Here is a 19,078-nt window from a genome sequence, read left to right on the forward strand (position 1 = left end):
TTTTCCCCCCTCCATATGGTTATTTTATCAGATTTGGTGGATATAATACCCAGACTATTCTCCCATGTGTCCCATAAATAGTTATTTTTGTAGAATACAACTAAAAAAAAAACCCCCAGTAAGTATGCAAAACAAAGCCTTTGATAGTGCTATTAGATGAGTCGCAAAAGGGATAGCTACACACTTCAATTAAGTTTTACTCGGAATAGTGCACGCAAAGTGCAGAATTTTAACATATAGAAAAGGAGGAACTTTCCAACATATATTTTTTATATCTTCCATACTAACATTTCCCCCCTTAGAACAAAAGGCACCACTTGATACTACTACATTTGACAAGATCCTCAACTTGATCTCCTAGTACACCTTTATGTGCACAACTCATAATAGTTTAGAGAAGTGGTGCCCAAACTTTTCCTGTTGCACCCCCTCTTACCAGCAATGGAATCTGTCCCCCATCCCCCATTACTGTACAGCCAAGGCTTCCTCAGCAGAGGAGTCTGGGCTGACAGTGGAGCTAGGGGAAGAACTGAGGTTAGAAGAGAAGCTGGCCTGGGGGCAGAGAGGGAACGAGGGCAGAGCCGGGCTTGGTGGTGCTCTCTCCCCACCCCCTGTAACATTCCTGTGTCCCCCTCCAAGTTCTGGAGAGTTCTGAAGGAAAGCAGCTCAGAGGTCATTAGGGTTGCCACTTTTGCTTGCACGTATTCCTGGAGGCTTCATCACGAGATAATCTTTAATTCCTGGAGACTCCAAGACAATCCTAGAGGATTGGCAACCCTAAGTATTAAATTTATGGAGACCCATGCTGCCTCCCCCATTTTCTTCTTTGGGCTAACAAAAGTGTTGCATTTAGGCATGAGTTTTTTGTTTTGCCAAATGAATCTGCTGATGTCCCCGTGACAACGCTTAAGCGGAGAAATAGAGAGACTGTGGGAGTTAGGTTGCAATATGTAAAAAAGCAAAGGTGACCACTTCCGAGTCAGTGGATCTCATTCTGCTCAGTCTTTCCATGCATTCAGGTCACACGATACTTGACAGAAACTCAACAAAACTGACTCTGTACAACTCAACATGGACCATTTCACAGAGAAGTGTGTTATCTTTTCACCAGGGGGCTGCGTAAATCTTTATCATTCCAGTTTTAGTATGTGTTCCTGCAAATCAACCGTGACCACTCAATTTTTGTTGCAAAGTATTATTTATATTCATGTACTGCATAATATACACAGCAAGATAATATTCAGGTCTATGCCAGGGAACGCCTCTTGGAAAGTTATTTGTTTTTAAGCAGACAGTAAAATAATTGAACACAGGAGAGAAAAAATGAATATTAAAAAAAGTGTGATTTGCAAACTAATTATGAATATTGGCATATCAGGTGAAAACATGTTACTCTGGCCTTTAATGAAGAGAGCTCAGTGAAGGATCAGGCACAACAGAGATAGAATTGAAAATTTACTGACATCTTTATTTACTGACACCACACCTCTGTCCCCAGTTATATGCTTTTCTCCTCTCACTATGCTTTACCATGGCCTCAAAAATGTGTTTGATACATACTCAGTTTGGTAGCTACACATCTGAGAGAGTTTTTTTGCTGAGTAACTCCATAATAATCAAACTTACCTTGCAAGCAAAAAATCCCCCACAAATAAACAAACAAAGAAATCTATCACTCTAAACAGGCTTCACTAGTGGTTTTCAACCCCAATTCACATGTGTTACAAATCTATAAAATAATTCAGTTTTAAACCAGGAAAATTTTCATCATTTTTCCCTAAACTTTTTGAGTCACTGTAGGCATTGCCAAAATATATCATATATATTTTATTGCATCACAGACCTCACTCGTTCTATGGATTAACTATATTCATTTTTCTTGGAAGCTGCAAATCCATTTGTATGGCATGTGCCTTTCAGACCCAAGAGGAACAAATATAGTTAAAGGTAGCATTGAAACAAACCTACTCCTCCAACATCCCTGTTCAAAACACCATTATCTGCATTCTATTTCCCTTTGGTGTTTAAAATACTACATTAAAGGATAGGCATCACTAATATAGCATAAAAATATGGGGACATGCTTGTCTGATATAACCATGTAACTCTGCCTGCATGGAAAAGAAAGCTAACATTGTGAGCTTGATGTCCTTCTTTAATGTTTGGAAACTACCTAGCACAAAGCGGACACTAAAGTAAATAAATAATAAAACTTTCCCCTCAGAAAAATAATTTGAGCCCATAACAATGCCTTAAAGAACTTATTTTCCTTTGCAAGTCATTGCATATATAACAGGTCCATCTTGCTAGAAGAAGTTACCAAAATTTTAATGTGGGCATGATCCATGGATCTCTCCTTTGCAAAATCTCCCCTTTATGAATTAAGTCAAGCAGCTATCAACTTTATATGGGTCTTGGTTAGTTCTAACCATGAAATACAAAAATGTAGCTCCCTCCACATCTAATGTAAGAACAAAAGCCATAACGTACTCTCCTGTGCATGTTTCTGTGGTCTGAGTTCCCATATAACATTGATAAACTTGTGAGAGAACCAAAACACCACCACTAACACTAAATCAATGCCTTCTCATTCTATCGAGAGCCCTCAGTATTGTTACAGACAGGAAAGACAAAAAGGTTAATTATGGTTAATGCTGTGAGTCTTTCATGGAGGTCACGGATTCCGTGACTTTCTGTGACCCCTGTGACTTCTGCAGCTGCAGCGGCTGACCCCAGGGCCGCCTGAGGTGCTGGGGCTGCACCGGCCGCTGCTCTGGCAGCCCGAGACAACTGGTCGCAGGCGCTACACTGGAGCAGTGGTCCGGGAGCAGCAGTGGCACCCTAGGTCGCCCTAGCCTGGAGGAGCAGCAGCGGTGGTGGAGCCCCAGGCTGCCCCCCCGGCCCAGAGTGGTGGCGGCGGGACCACGGGCCGCCCCCACCCGGAGCGTCACTGGCGGGGCCGCGGGGCATCCCCACCCAGGAGCAGCAGTGGCGGCAGGGCTCCGGGCTGCCTCCCACCCCCAGGAGCAGCAGCAACCACCAGAGCACCCTCCCCCCCAGCACCTAAGATTTAGTTAGGGGTATTTTTAGTAGAAGTCACGGACAGGTCACTGTCCGTGACTTTTTTGATTATTGCCTGTGACCTGTCCGTGACTTTTACTAAAAATACCTGTGACTAAATCGTAGCCTTAATTATGGTAACCTTTTTACAAAATATGCGTAGTCACTTTCGTCTAATAACATGCCCCAAAACTCACCAAAGGTGCTATCCTTGACCAGCCTCCTGAACGACAATGCTCTGATATCCATTGGGAAGGACATTCCAAACTTTACCCCGCATTTTGAGGATTTGGTGTATTAGCACAATGATAGGCTCATACTGGCCCTCTTCCTGCTTCCCTACCCACTGCTGAGAGGCTCGGAAAGGTGTATTAGCACAATGATAGGTACATACTGGCTCTCTTCCTGCTTCCCTACCCACTGCTGAGAGGCTTGGAAAGGTGTATTAGCACAATGATAGGTACATACTGGCTCTCTTCCTGCTTCCCTACCCACTGCTGAGAGGCTCGGAAACACTTTGCATTATTGCTAAGAATTCTCAGGTTGACTAAGTGAACCTCAGACCTTTAGCACAGTAAGTCATAAAAGGAATCTAAGCTTGTAGACACATCCACCTGGTATATCAACTGAATCAGAAATCTGCTTCACGATAGTCAAAAGGTAAGTAAAACTTTTGACGGCCTTCTCTTCCACGCTCCCGCCCCAGTCTAAGTGTTAGGATATGGTAAGTGTCCTGTTAGCATAGAGAGGTGAGAAGCAAGGTTTCTTACACCACCCACAGGATAGGGAGTCGCAAATTTCCATCATCATTTGTGGGTTAACAACCTACTTGAAAGCTCAATACTGCCCCCAGGCTATTACCAGAGTGATTAAATTGAAATACTAAAATTACAATATCATCCATTCTTCAAATTCTATTAACAGGGTTTAAAATATATATCTAATTAAGGTTGCTTTGATTTACAATGAAGCTGCAAGGTAAAAAGCAATAGGAGTTACAATAAACATGCCTCCAGCATCTTCCAAAAAAAAACAAAAACAAAAAAAACAAACAAACCCATCAAACATTTTTAAAGCTTTTATATGTTTTTGAAATGCTCAAACTCCCACACAAACACACACCCCATTGCTATAGCAACCGTTCACTTATGAGAATGTCAGTGCTACACAGCCATTATTGTGCAATCCTCATTTCAAACAAGCATTGTCCCTCAAGTTCTGAAAGCATTACCACAGCCTATAAAAAAAGACATATTAAAAACCTGCTTCTCTCTCTACAGATTTCAGAGAAGCAGCCGTGTTAGTCTGTATTCGCAAAAAGAAAAGGAGTACTAGTGGCACCTTAGAGACTAACCAAATTATTTGAGCATAAGCTTTCGTGAGCTACAGCTCACTTCATCCGATGAAGTGAGCTGTAGCTCACGAAAGCTTATGTTCAAATAAATTGGTTAGTCTCTAAGGTGCCACTAGTACTCCTTTTCTCTGTACAGAAAAACTCACCTTCCTCTAGTCAATCTGACTATATGAAGGATTGTGGAATTAGATGGTGGGAGCAAAATCCATTACAGCATACTGAGGCTCTCCCTAGGTCTACATCTACACGATAATGTAAACTGTGTATGAAACTTTACAACTGCTACACAGCTGACCCTGCTCACACAAGCAGGACAACTGTTTTGCTACATCATTTGAGATAGGAGCTTGGGGAACAATGTTTTTCAGCCATTGCCAAAAAACTGTCTGTCACTGAACCTACAGCCTATAAAAACAACCTAAGACTTCAAACTGCTGTACCAGGGATTGAACTATGGGTGGCGGGTATAACAGGCCAGGGAAGGCTAAGCCTTCCCTGGCGCAGCCGCCCCCGAGGGACACCTGGGCCACAATGGCCCAGCCCCTTCCCCAAGGCCCCCTCACCCGCACCACTTGTTCCTGCCACCACCTGCCCAGTGCCTACCTGCACTCCACCTCCCCACCTCAAGTCTCCGCTGCTCGCAGCGTCACTTTTCCTCAAGTGTGGGAGAGTGAGGAGGGATGCTGTGAACAAATAGTGGGCACGGGGCTCTGGCGTGGGAGTGAGACAGCTTGGCCAGGCATTGGGGCTGCCGGCTTGGCCCAGTGCTCAGGCGGGGGGAGCAGCAGAGCGGCTTGACTCAGCCAAGCATTGGGGCTGGCCTTTCATGGGGGGGGGGGGGGGGCGGGGGAGCAGCTTAGCCTGGTGCTGCGGGGGGGGTGTGGGGGGGGTGCGCTGGCCCAGGGTGGGCAAGCCGGGGCTCCTCTGGTCACGTGGGGGCATCTCACGGCTTCTCCTGTTCTGGGTGGGCAGATTTTGGGGCGCTGGTGTGTGGGGGGTGGGGCCTCGGGCAGAAGGGGTGGGGCTGGTGGGCTAGCCTCCCCAAAGTGGGGGTTCACCCGCCGTCCACAGATTGAACATTGATGGGTACAGACTTAATATAATCCTAGATTGTTTGGAAATTCCTGGGAAAGATGAGAAACAAAAAAGTTTGCTTGTGGCTTTCAGTTTAAGAGCTCTGTATAGGCTTGAAAGCTTCTCTCTCTCACCAACAGAAGTTGGTCCAATAAAAGATATTACCTCACCCACCTTCTCTCTAATCCTAGGACCGACATGGCTACAACAACACTGCATACATCCAGAGTGTTAACAGTCAGTGACTGATGACCATCTGCCAGATTTCTCAGTTAACTGACTGGTACAGCAGTTCACTGCCCTTCCTCCCAATTTCTTTTTAATTCTTTTAGAGCCAGGGCTCCACCATTTATATATCTACCATTTTTCTACCACTGAAAATTTAAAAATAAACATAACTAAACTAAGCTTGTTAAAAATGCATGTTGATCCAAAATCATTAAAAAAAAATCAGAAATACACTATATAGAGGAGAACCTAGAACCAACATTCAGATCAGTTGGCCTTTATCTTAAATATGAGATAACACTGATGACATACAAAAGTGATACAATACCTGCTGTTTAAGGGGGATTCAAAAGTTTGACTTGGTTTAAACACACAAGAAGGTTTAATAAAGCTCAGGCTGCCAGTTATTCTGGGCCTTCAGGTAATGGTGGCAATCCATATTTTTTTCATTAAATTTTACCTATTAGTTCTGTAAAACTTGCTTTTAAAACTTTGCTTATTGACATCAATTCTGTGCTTGGTAAGGCCTAAAACAAACTTCATTTTTAAAAGGAGGAAGCCACTGAATGACAATTGGAGATCCCATTCTTCTGTCAGGACCACTAGATATTTTCTGTGTCTTTCAACATTTCAACAATACAAAATGGAACCGATTGTTTAGCTTAGGTAGATAATACATATTTCAAGGGACCATTCAAGGTGAAATGGGGGTGGGGAGGAAACTGGGGGTCAGGGTTTAAGTTGTGCAGGTTTCCTTTAAGGACGAGGAGGACTAAGAGATAAAATTATAGCTTGATCGCTTTGTGAAAAAAGTGTTCACCCACTGGTGTTTTTGTCTTTTATCATTTTTCTGCGTGAATTCACCCAAGAGCCTAGTGATTGTCTCATTTCACCCACATAGTTACTGGGGGCATTTAGTGCACTTGATGAGGTGCTAATGCAGAGGTGGACAAACTATGGCCCGCGGGACCATCCTGCTCGGCCCCTGAGCTCCTGGCCCAGGAGGCTAGCCCCCGGCCTCTCCCCTGCTGTTCCGCTTCCCTCACAGGCTCAGCTCACTGCGCTGCCGGCGCAAGACTCTGGGCGGCAGGGCTGTAAGCTCCTGGGACAGCGCAGGTGCAGAGCCTGGCCTGACCCGGTGCTCTGTGCTGAGTGGTGCGGCTGCCTGTCCTGGTGCAGCCACGCCGCCAGCCACCAGCGCTCCAGACAGCGCGGTAAGGGGGCGGGGGTTGGATAGAGCAGTGGTCTCCAAACTTTTTGGCTTGCGCACCCCCAGGGTGAAGACTGGAAGACCTGCCGCAGATGCGCCGCCAGAGGGGAACACCAGCCACGGACGTGCAGAGCTGCTGCCGAAGAAAAAAAAACAGCGGCGGGCCATCCAGCGGCACTCCTGATGCTGCGCACCCCTTGGGATCATCTTGCACACCCCAGTTTGGAGACCACTGGGATAGAGGGCAGGAGTTCGGGGCTGATGGTCAGGGGGTGGGGAAGTCAGAGGGCGGGGAACAGGGTGGTTGGATGTGGCAGGGTCCCAGGGGGGCCGTCAGGAAGGAGAGCGGGGGTTGGATGGGGCAGCGGGGTGCAGTTAGGGGCAGGGGGTGGTCAGGGGACAGAGAGCGGGGGTTGGATGGGGCAGGAGTCCCCGGGGGGGGGGGGGGGTGGCGCTGTCAGGGGGCGAGAAGTGGGGGGGGGGGGGGTCAGATAGGGGGCAGGCAAAGCCTCCCCTAACCGGCCCTCCATACAATTTCAGAAACCCGAAGCGGCCCTCAATCCAAAAAGTTTGCCCACCCCTGTGCTAATGGGCCACTTCACCTTAAACGGTCCCTTGAAATGTGTTAACTACTAATGCTAAACAATCTGTCCCATCTCATATTTAGCTGTGACACACTGAGTACCTTTCCCACACCTGAAGAGCTCTGTGTAAGCTCTAAAGTGGTCTAGTGGACAAGGCACTGATAAGAATCAGGAGACCTGGGTTGTGTTCCCAGCTTTGCCACTAACCTGCTCTGTGACCTTTCCATAAGTTTGTTTCTCTTACCAACAGAAGTTGATCCAATAAAATATATTACCTCACTTCCTTGTCTCTCTAATATCCTGAACAACACTGATATTTTCCATTGTTGTATGCAAATTTCGTCATCTGAAATGGAAACTCCAAAATACAAAGAAAAAGGAAGCAAAACTTAACAGCAACATCTACTTTCTCAGTACATGCAAGAAACAAAACATCCGCCCCAGAAGTTTCACCATCTATAACTCTCTGGCCACTACATATACATAACTTGAAATATTCTGAACAGCTCTGCAGAAGGACTTCAGAAAAATTGAGGAACCACTTACTGCACCTCACATACTTCAGAAGGGACCATCTCAAACAAGAAATCATTCATTTCCCGCACTGGAAAAAAAAATATCAGGAAACTTACTTGGAAATCTTGCAAGAAACCCAAAACAACTATAAAAAAAAAAAACCCTGATGACAACCATCCAACACAAAAACAAAAAGTGAACCCAACTACAATAACTACACAACCACCTCCAAGAGAAACCAGGGGACCAGGACCCATCACATGGACACTACATGACACCCCAACATCATCAATTTATCAAGACAACCCCTAACCAGAGCAGAATTATCTGTATTCTCCAAGGGAATGAACTTCCACCCCACCACAGAACCCGATACCATACTAACATGTGGAGAACTAAAATAATTCTTCCGCTGACTCTGCCTCAAAGAATTCTTTCACAGCAAAGACAGCACCACCAACAATTACCATGTCCAAACTGACAGTCATAAGAAAAAATAATCATTGGACTGGACACCCCATAGGAGATGAAACCACACTCTTGATTATATTGATTGCTTCCGGGGGAAAAAAACTGACTGTGAAATCCTTAACACACATCACATCCAACACAATCTCTCCACCATCTAGAGAACAATTATACAGTCCCTGAAATCGAACCACCAAATGGTGACCAAACCAGTGGATAAAGGAGGTGCCATCGTAGTCTTCAGCCATGACGACTACATTAATGAGATCAATTGACAACTCTTCAACACCACCTACTACAAAGAACTCAAAAGACTCCCACACCACAATTTACCCAGGAATTTAAGGATATCATCAAATCCTTCTACAAACATCTCCAAGAAAAACTCTACAACCTCATCCCCGAAGAACCTATCCCATGGAACTTCTACATGCCTGCCAAGATACACAAATAAAAAAACCTCAGTCAGACCCATTGTGTCTGGCCATGGCAGTCTTACTGAAGGAATATTGGGACTCATTTAAACCATCCTCAAATTACTCACCACACAAAGGGCCAGCTTCCTCCAGGACACAACCAGCTTCTCCAGAAACTCCACAACATTAACTACCTCCCTCAGAACACTATCCTTGCACCTCCCTATACACCAACATGCCTCACAATGACAGCATTGCTGTTTGCCTCAAACTATTTACAAGAGAATGGACAACACTCAGATATTAACACCAAACACACTGACAAACTCATCCATTCCATCCTCACCCATAAAAACTTTGTATTAAATAACAAACCTTGTCCAAACCATGAGAAGAGCCAAAGGTATTAAGATGGGTCCCCAATTTGCCAACCTCTTCATGGGCCATCTTGAAGAAGAATTTCTGCACATATGCATCACAAAACCAATTATATACCTGAGGTACACAGATTACATTTTCATCCATTGGACAGACAATCTAAACTTCCTCATGGATTTCCACCACAGCTTCAACAACCACCACCCATCCATTAAACTCTTTCATAACCACTAAAACCCAAATTGTCAATATCAGGTGTCAAACAAATATATTAATTAAATATTAAAAATCGATCTCAAGTTCTCAAGTAGCATTTTTAAAATGTTTTGCCTACTTGTAAATCTCAGTGACTACTGATGACTTTGTCTGTTTGCATGTGTACAGTGAAATTGATGCTTACCAATTAAAAAATCTAACCCTTCCAAGCCTATGCACAGTGAATGAAGTGGCTGAACTCAATAGAGTTTTTATCCTCCACATTCTAGGACTGTCCCATGCACTGGTCACCATCCAACCTGTGCAGAGGTCCCAAATCTGCTCAGTTATGCCCCTGTAAATATCAGACTCAGTCTATTAGTTTCAGCAGAGCTACTTCAATTTACCACGGGGTAATTGCAAACAAGATACCAACAACCATCTAATTCACTATACATCATTCAACCTAGGCAATGAATGAGGCAGCAGTTCCTGTGGAAATAATAGTATATGATTATGAATATATTCTAATTCACCACAAGGGAGAAGAAATGCACGGGCATCCTAAATTCTGATATTTGTTGCTTTGGGGCGTGGGGGGAGACCTAGGGTACCCCTTACTTCCTCCATCTCAATTTTTTAATAAATCCTCAAACAGCTTATTTCTATTTTAAGTACTTTTATGTATTGCCTTTCTCTGTGTTTTTAGGCACTTTTGGGCCTAATAGCTATTATGAGCCTGTCTACACTACAGCAGTCCAGAGATCTAGGCTAAGAATCAAGAAAACACTTAAGCACTCATTGAAATCAATCATTTAAGTATATGCTGAGACGATTTCATAACTAGGGCCACAATTCACCAATGCGTGCCATAAACTGGACCTTAACTACGTTCTACGATCAGGTTAAACTTTGAGTATCTCTGGGTATGGAATACAGTTAAGGGCCTGTCTGCACCACAGTGGCTCTGAACTCTTGTAATTATCACATAGACAGGCCTCGTAGTGCTTCTTGATTTGGGGGATACAAGCGCTTCTCTGGACAGATCTTGTCACTTTGATTACAAATAAAAGATTTAATGTTAAATGGCCAGTTTGGGTTTTGAATACTTAGACTGGGGTTGAGTATTGCTTGGGAAAAAGATGCTTATTTCAGTTCACTTCTGATAGGCACATGCATTTCAAATAGGATGAACATGACAGTAATATAATTTTTTTTTTGGGGGGGGGGGGGAAATCAGTCATCTCCTTAACTTGGCCCTTTAATTTCCAATGCAGCAGCATGAACTGTTCTCTCCCCCCCCCGCCTTTTTTTTTTTTTTTTTTTTTTTTAAAAAGGGCACAGCAATGGCCACTGGCCAGCTGACAGACAGCAGCAAAACAAAATTTTCTTCCCTCAGCTACAAAGACTTTGATCCCATAGTCTAATAAAACACCACTTTGAAATGACATTTTCTCAGAGAAAAAAGAAGAGTGCAACTTCTTAGATCGCCTTGTGAAAGAAATAATAGTTCAAAACTGTGGCTATGCGTCACTGGTTAATGACAACATATTTTGGACAATGAATTTAATGCCATAAAAGCTAAGCTGCTTCAAAGGATTATTTCAGTATAGAACTGTAAGAACGGTTACTGTTCTAGAAGACTTCAAAACAGGCTCGACAAATATTTTATTCTGGACTAAAGGAATAAGCTACAAAAGATGTAAAGGCTTTTGAAACCAAGCCCATTAATATACTCCATTGCCTGGCAAGGGAGTACATTAAGGCCTGATTTTCAATGAGCTGGTTGCACCATTACATAAGATGAACACATACCCATGTTCTGCTTGCAATTACCATGAATGGGTGTGGAAATCGAGGGATTTGTGCACACATGTAATCATAAAGTAGCTACTCAGGTTGCCCCCTTTCTAAATGTTGGTAACTGGACCACCGAGGCCTCACCCCCTTTCGCCCCTCCCAAGGCCCACCCCCGTCATCCTTCATCACTACATAATGCCTCAAATAAATGTGGTAAGTTCATTTTTGTCACTCTTTTCTCTCTGAGAATGTCATTTCAAAGTGATGTTTTAACTAATTTGTACTTTTGGTACTTGTATTAATTTTAGGGCTGTCAAACTCAAAAAAATTAATCGTGATTAATTGCACTTATAACAATAGAATACAACTGAAATTTATTAAATATTTTTGGATGTTTGTCTACATTTTCAATATTGATTTCAGTTACAACACAGAATACAAAGTGTACAGTGCTCACTTTATATTTATTTTTATTACAAATATTTATAATATAAAGTGAGCACTGTGCACTTTGTATTCTGTTGTAACTGAAATTAATATATTTGAAAATGTAGTATACATCCAAAAATATTTAAAATAAATGGTATTCTATTGTTGTTTAACAGCATGATTAATTGCTTGCCAGCCCTAATTAATTTGTAAGATTACATATACTTGTTGCTATATAAACATTTATAAAACACAAAACAAAACAAAAAGTAATTTGTTCCTCATTTGAACTTAAATTACCACGCCACTATACATGAATCCAAGTTACTGGGTTGGCATTTTGAGAGGGGGCTAAAAACTCGGGGAAAGGCTTTCATTCACAGGGCAGTAAGAATATACTAGTACTGATTGTAAGTAAGTCTGTCTCCGAAAGACGCTTTAAAATGTGAGTTATTTTGAGGCACCGTGGTCTCTTGAAAGGCTTTAAATAATTTATTATATTCCAGAAGAGTTAGCTCCTGACTGATAGCTCTTCTGACCTAATTTAAAATGTAATTTTATGTATGTTCATAATATATACATACACACTACATGCACGGTGTATTCTAGGGGGAGCTTGTAGCAACCCCCATAACACCCCTATATTTAGGCTGTCTAACACTTTTCATTTTAAAATATTCTTGCTTTTTTTAAAAAAAAATTTAAAAAGGACCTCTAATAACTCCACTGTTTGCAGCACACTTTTGAAATTCAACAGAGAAAAGGCCTTTAGGCTAGAGAAGTACCTTTTCTTTATCCAAGGACATTTCACTCAGGTTTCAGCAAAATAGTTTTTAAAAAGTCACCATTTCCTTTATCTTGTTGTAGTCCTCATGAAAATTTTAGCAGAATGCCAAAATCATAGCTGTCAAGTTTTGTGCTGCTACATATGTGACATTTTATGCAAGCTATTTAATGAGCTGTTTGCATATTTTATATAACCACACATTTAAGCTTATGGTCAACACAACCTAGCCCCAATAGCAATGGTAGGCTATTGAAGGCACAAAACATGGCGGCTGTGGCTGAGGTAGATGGGTGGGCAAGCTGTGGCTCTTATAGGGAAAAAGACCTCCACCTAGGGCCGGGGAGCTATGCAGGTGGCTGGGAACAGGTGTTGGATGATGCTGGGAGGGGCAGTTGAGTGGGCGCCTGGTGCAACTGGTTGCGGGGTGAGGGGGCGAGGGAGACAGACAACTCAGCCTGGGGCTAGTATCAGCTTCTCACCTTATGTGAGTGGCAGAGTGCTGCTGCAAACACACCTAATCAGCTCCAATCAAGGGGGATAGATTGGGGCTGGCTGAAAAGCTTGTACTAATTTTAGGGCTGTCAAACTCATGTGTGCTGGCGAACGACAACACCTGCCAGCCTGATAGGCAGGAGCTACGAAGGCTGGGAAGGAGTCAGAAGGAGGGAGGCAGCCAGAGAGAGAGGTCAGTCAGTGAGGGAGGCCCAAGCCGGTTACCAATGCAGCCTGTGGTAGGCGAGAAACCTGTAAGGATTGTATATAGTTGGACGCTGGTGGTGGGAAAACATTTAAAGAATAAAGGGCATGGGTGTTACACAGAACTGAAGTCTCCCTGGATTTATTTGGGAGGGCAACCAGCCCCAAAAGAACCAGCCGTGCACCCCATGACTCATGGGGCTTGTCCGGGATCCTTTTGTGCCTGAGCTACAGTTTGGCAACCCGGAGATGAAGGGAACCCTGCAATGGCTGACTCAGCAGCTGGAGGAGATGCAGAAGATGCTGCAGGCCTTCCAGCAACCCCACCAGAGGGAGAGAAAGGCTCTACTCGCCTGGCAGGCTGAGGAGCAGAGGACTTTACAGGACTTTATTAAGGAGCAGGTGGGGGTGCAGAAACAACTCCTGCAGAAACTGGTGAGTTCCTCAGGGGGAGACGGCACCCACATTACAAGGCTGGGCCTTTGTAAAATGGGCCCCCAACAACCCCGATGCCTTCCTCTGCACCTTTGAGTGAGTGGCCATGGGTGCTGGATGGGACAGGGCAACCTGGGCCCTATGGCTAGCCTCATATCACACCTGCGAGACACAAGCTGCGTATATGGCCCTGACTGATGCACAATCCAGGGAGTATGACACTGTGAAGGTGACTGTCCTAGGCCGGATGTGGCTTTCATCTGATAAGTATAGACAGAAATTTAGGTCTGCCAGGTGGATGGGGGGCATGCGGCACCGGGCCTTCACCCAGAAATTGACAGACTGGGGCACGCAGTGGTTGCGTCCTGACATCCAAACGGTGGGGCAGATCATGGACCAGGTGATACTGGAACATTTTGTGCAGGGCCTCCCAGAGTGTATGTGAGTCTGGGTCTGATGACACCAGCCAGACACGGTACAGGCCGCAGTCAAGCTGATGGAGGAGTATGCAGAAGGAGACTTCCCTCCAAGGGAAAGTTGGATACTTCGGGACCCAGACGAAGGGAAGAAACCCTCCCCCCACCCCAGGAAAGAGTGTGCAGAGAAGAGACAAAGGGAGCCCCTTGTTGCCCAGGACAGCTTGTATGCTGGTGTTGTGGGTGGCTGTGACATAAAAGCTGGGGTTTCCCAGTGATGGAATGTGGCGTAACTGAGTTCTGTGGCTGGACTGAGGGGGGGGGGGGGGAGTGAAAGAAGAGGTGTGGTTTGGCTACCATCCCCATGAGGTTGGGGAGAAAGCCCCAGAGGCAGACACAGCCTTGGTCTGCTCACACGTGCAGTGGAGGTTGGTAAAGCCACACTGGCTTATCCCTGAAAAGAAGACAACACTCAAATGCATCCATGGGGATAGGGAGTATTGTCCCGTGCCCAGGTGCCCCTAGAGGTTTGGGGCAGGTTCACCTGGAAATGGGTGGAGGTAATAGAGGGGTTACCCTACCTCGTAGTCCTAGGGATGGACTGGCCACCTGTCCCTAAAGGGAAGGAAGGCAGGGGGAAGAGACCCACTGGAAGAAAGAGGGGGAAGTAACCCAAAGCAGGGGAGGAGACCCCTACAGGGGTGGACCCCAGGGAGGGGGAGAACCTACGGCCCCAGGGAGAAGGGGATCTAGACCCTAGACAACATAACCAGAAAAGAGACTGCACAGGAGTAGAAGAAGGGGGACCAAAGGAGCACCCTGCACTAGAATACACAGGGGAGGAGACCCCAGGTGCACAGGGGGAGTGGCCTAAGGAAGACCTGAAGGTGGGACCACCAGACAGGGAGGACCGAACTTTGCTGGGCTGGGAACCAGAACCTAAGACACTCAGCAGCCTGGGTGAGGTCTGCCCCAGCCCTAGTCCCCCACCAGAGAGGAAAGGGGAACAGCTAGGATGACACATCTTAGGCTGTGACTGGTGCGAGGACCTCTGGACTGCCACAGACTTCTGAGGCAGCCCATCCCCTTCCCAGTGTACCTTCTGTAGGTGGGGGATGAGTGAACCCCACAAGGATAGGCCCAGGGACCCCATGAGGTGGGCAAAAGGGGCTTCCCCAGAATAACTTCCCAGGCAGAGGGAGGTGAGCTGAGCAAGGCCATGCCTGACAGGAGCTTAAGGGGAGGGAGGTTTGTGGCAGGGTGCTGATGCTGCTGCAAACACACCTAATCAGCCCCTGCCACACCAGTCCCAATCAAGGGGGATAGATTGGGGCGGGCTGAAAAGCCTTATGTCTGCTGATTGGCAACAACTGCCAGCCTGATAGACAGGAGCTACAACAGCTGGGAAGGAGCCAGAAGGAGGGAGGCAGCCAGAGAGAGAGAGAAGTCAGGCAGGGAGGGAAGTGGAAGCCCTCTAGTTGGTTACTGACCCAGCCTGTGGTAGGCAAGATACCTGTAAGGATTGTATATAGTTGGACACTGGTGGTGGGAAAACACTTAAAGAATAAAGGACACTGGTGCGGCACAGAGCTGAAGTCTCCCTGGATTTATTTAGGAGGGCACCCAGGCCCAGAAGAAGAGGGGCCAGCTGTGCACCCCGTGACAGGCTGCCTCTGCCTCCTCCTGAGTAATCATTCCCGGCTGGGATCCAGCAAGAGAAATGGCACCTGTCCACTTGTTCAGAGCCACAGCAGTTCCTGGTGGCCAAGAGGCACAACTGCAGACAAATGCCTGCAGCTTTCCCCACATCTTTGTCAACTGCGTAAGATTCAGTCTTCATTGCAGGAATGAGTTCCTGGGATACCAGATTGTGTTGCATAACTGTACAACACTTGGCAGTTTGCAAAATTACAACTGAACATGAATATTCTAAAGAGGTGGGCTGGCCACTACAGCATCACCAACACACATTGCGCTGAGATCAATTTTAATTATGGCCCCTCATGCAGCCTCATTATACAAACTTTAATTACATTGTTAAATAGTATTGTTTCCACTCGACCCCTGCCTTATTCAGTCCACAGGCTGGATGCACGAAGGGGCAGAATTAAAGTTGCACAGGCAACCAAAAACCTGCTATTTCCTCGTTCATGACTGCAAACTACAAAAGATCTACATTAAAAGAAAATGTATGTAACATGTAGACACACAACCAGTATATCCATTTTAAGAGACAGTTGTTTTGTAAACAATGAGAATGAAGCAAGATCTTTTTCTTTTGATTAAACCCTTTCAAGATTGAGCTGCCCCTCCAAACTTACAGCCCCCCCTACACACATCTTCATGGGCCCCAGCCTTACGTAAGCTTATTCTACTTGCTACTCTTAACACTCTCAACAAAAACCATGTAACTTGTTAAATAATGAATATGTTCTAACATGACCTGATTTTCAACTCAGAAATCAAGTATGTTTGAAGTAGCATTTACTTTTTAAATGGACAGGCAATATTCAAGTGTTCCTTCAACCTTTTTGCTAATGCACCATAGTCCTGACATCAGGCTTAACTCTTCAGCTATTGTCCAAGTCCTGAGCCTTTGTGTAGGCTGCCACTTGCACCAAAAATTACATTGTGGCACTTTGATATATAGAAATAGCCACAAAATAGTAAGTTGAAACCAGATTTATGTTCACATGTGATCACAGCCATGATCAGAAGGTAAAGAGTTAACCCATTATATTATTTATTACCCTCCCCGCTCTTCTTTTGATCTTTTTTAAACTTTTCCACACACTTTAAAATATAATTCTTCCCTCAAATCCATGGTTCTAGAATTCAAAACCTCTATCCCCCCAGACAGTTAATCAGAATGCAAAAGCAACAGAAAATTCCAATTATTGCTTGAGAGAGGTACTAAGACTTAGTTTGATATTTGGTATTTTCAGTACTGATCAAAGAGAGTGCTAACATTAATCTCTCAATTAATTTCAATGAAAACTCTCTCTTCCTCCCCCTGTTAGAGACATTGCTGGAAATCATCTTTTGTCAGTCCTCAGACTCAGGTGTAAGTTATTATGCATTTGCCTTTAGAAATGGAAGTGAAGAGAAAAATCTTTTGTGAAATGGGATAAAACAATGTTAAAGCCAAGAATTCCAAAAGCATTAGACTGCTACCATAAAACCCCCTTTTCATTCTTCATTTCCTTCCAAAATCTTCCTGAAATAACCATGTCCACAGAAGAAATCATTTTTCTTGAACAGCTGAATTTCAATAATTAGAGATCTACTCTATTAACCTTGTTGGATTAATTTCTCAAATTCCTCAAAGAGCAAGGACAGGGTTCTGCCCCTTTTAACTATCTGACAACTCCTCAATTTTCCATGCACCATTTCTGGGGCTATCTTTGTGGTGCTACCCCAGCTACACAACCTCATGGCTATGCATTATGTTAAAAAAAAAAAAAAAAAAAAAAAGTTTACATCGGAAGATTCCCTATTTCATCATTAAATAGTGCTGAAATTGGTATCTTGCCTTCCACAGAAAAAAAGGATAGTTAAAATACTGTCCTGAGGAACTTCAACTTCATAAGGAGGTAAGCAGTGGGTGCTCCTTATACAGCTTTTAAAGGTTGTGTATGGCACAAGTAATGCATTGACTAGTGAAAATATTAATCACATTATTATGCTATTAGTTTTCTCTATGTTAAATATAATGCAATGCAGAAAACGATAAAAGGCAAAATTTCTTTTGCTGTGCATAGTCTTATCTCTTGTTTATCTGTGTAGGAGCAACGGACATACTTTAATACATTCTAAGTACAGTACTGTCAAATGAGGCATTAGATTGGCAGGCAAAAGTCAGAGTACAGGTATCGCTGTAGCCACTGGTCAGGACTTCATAATCCACTTCATAATGCCTGGGGAAACAGACAACAGATATAGTAAGGAATGCATGGTAAGAGTGCTAAGTTCCTGTGGGATCCTAAAGCCTGGAGGTATACCCTATTTACAAAAACATCACTTTTCAGTGCTCAGATGGCTGTTGCAGCTGAAATCTACACAACTTCTTAGAACTGTGATTAAGTCTGCAATTCCTGCTAGTCTCCATGGAGACCAATGCTGGCTCAGAAAAAGTCATTAAGGCCTGGTCTACCCTTAAAATGTAGGTTGACATAGCTAGGGAAACTCAGGGGTGTGAAAAATCTACACCTCTGAGCACCATAGTTATGCCAACCTAACTTCTGAGGTAGATAGAGCTAGGTCAGCACAAGAATGCTTCCATCAACCCAGCTACTGTGGATTGGGGACGTGGTGTTCTTACAGAGACAGATAACCTCGTCTGCAGCGACAGAAGGGGTTTATCCGGGCACAGCTATGGCGCCACAACTATGCTGCCATAGTGCCTATGGCACAGACACGGCCTAAGTGCTTTAAAATAATTCCTGTTCATTTTGAAGTTAAGCATTTAGCCCATTTTTGCCGATCAGACACTTTTTCCCATGGAAACAGTAGCAGTAGGAACAGCCAAAAGTACGGCTATAAGAATATTTTTACATTGGATTTCATCTGTAATTGCAACACTAAACACTGAAAATGGCACTTTAAAAAAAGCAGTCTTCAGAATTTAGAAGCCAACAAGCCTGTCGTGCCCTCTGAAATTTTAACGTGTTCAAATATCTTTACGAGTAAGATGTTTGTGTATGATTGTGCCATTGTATGCAACAGAACCCTTAATGGGTTAAATTCAGCTCTCCCCCTTTTGCAGACAATCTATGTCCTCTGGGCAGTGGCCTACTGAAATTATCTTTTTGGTACTGTTCTACTGTATAGCACCATTAGTTGCAATAACAGGTGATAAACAAGACAGTACCCTAAAAGCACCTTCTACATTTTGTGTCTAACAACACTAACAGAAGGTGTATTTAGTTATACTGGATGCCAACAACTTCAGCATTCTGCATCACAGACCTGAAAGATTTCGATTTCCAGAATAATCAGATAAATCAGCAGCAATTTGTTAGACACAGTGCCT

The 19,078-nt window shown here is 44.2% G+C and overlaps 1 protein-coding gene across 7 annotated transcripts in view; it reads right to left on the reverse strand.

Moving 5' to 3' along the window:
- The window catches only part of USP22 (ubiquitin specific peptidase 22), a 192,589-nt gene that overhangs the window by 85,257 nt on the left and 88,254 nt on the right, over positions 1–19,078 (reverse strand). Inside the window, exon 2 of one of the 7 annotated variants that reach the window (XM_037911668.1) lies at positions 17,848–17,963. The exons of the other annotated variants lie outside the window; for them this stretch is intronic. The gene's annotated coding sequence lies outside the window, so the exon portion shown is untranslated. The remainder of the gene's footprint in view (positions 1–17,847; positions 17,964–19,078) is intronic. 7 annotated transcript variants of the gene reach the window in all.

This window comes from Chelonia mydas, chromosome 10 (assembly GCF_015237465.2).
Source record: "Chelonia mydas isolate rCheMyd1 chromosome 10, rCheMyd1.pri.v2, whole genome shotgun sequence".
Lineage (NCBI taxonomy): Eukaryota > Metazoa > Chordata > Testudines > Cheloniidae > Chelonia > Chelonia mydas.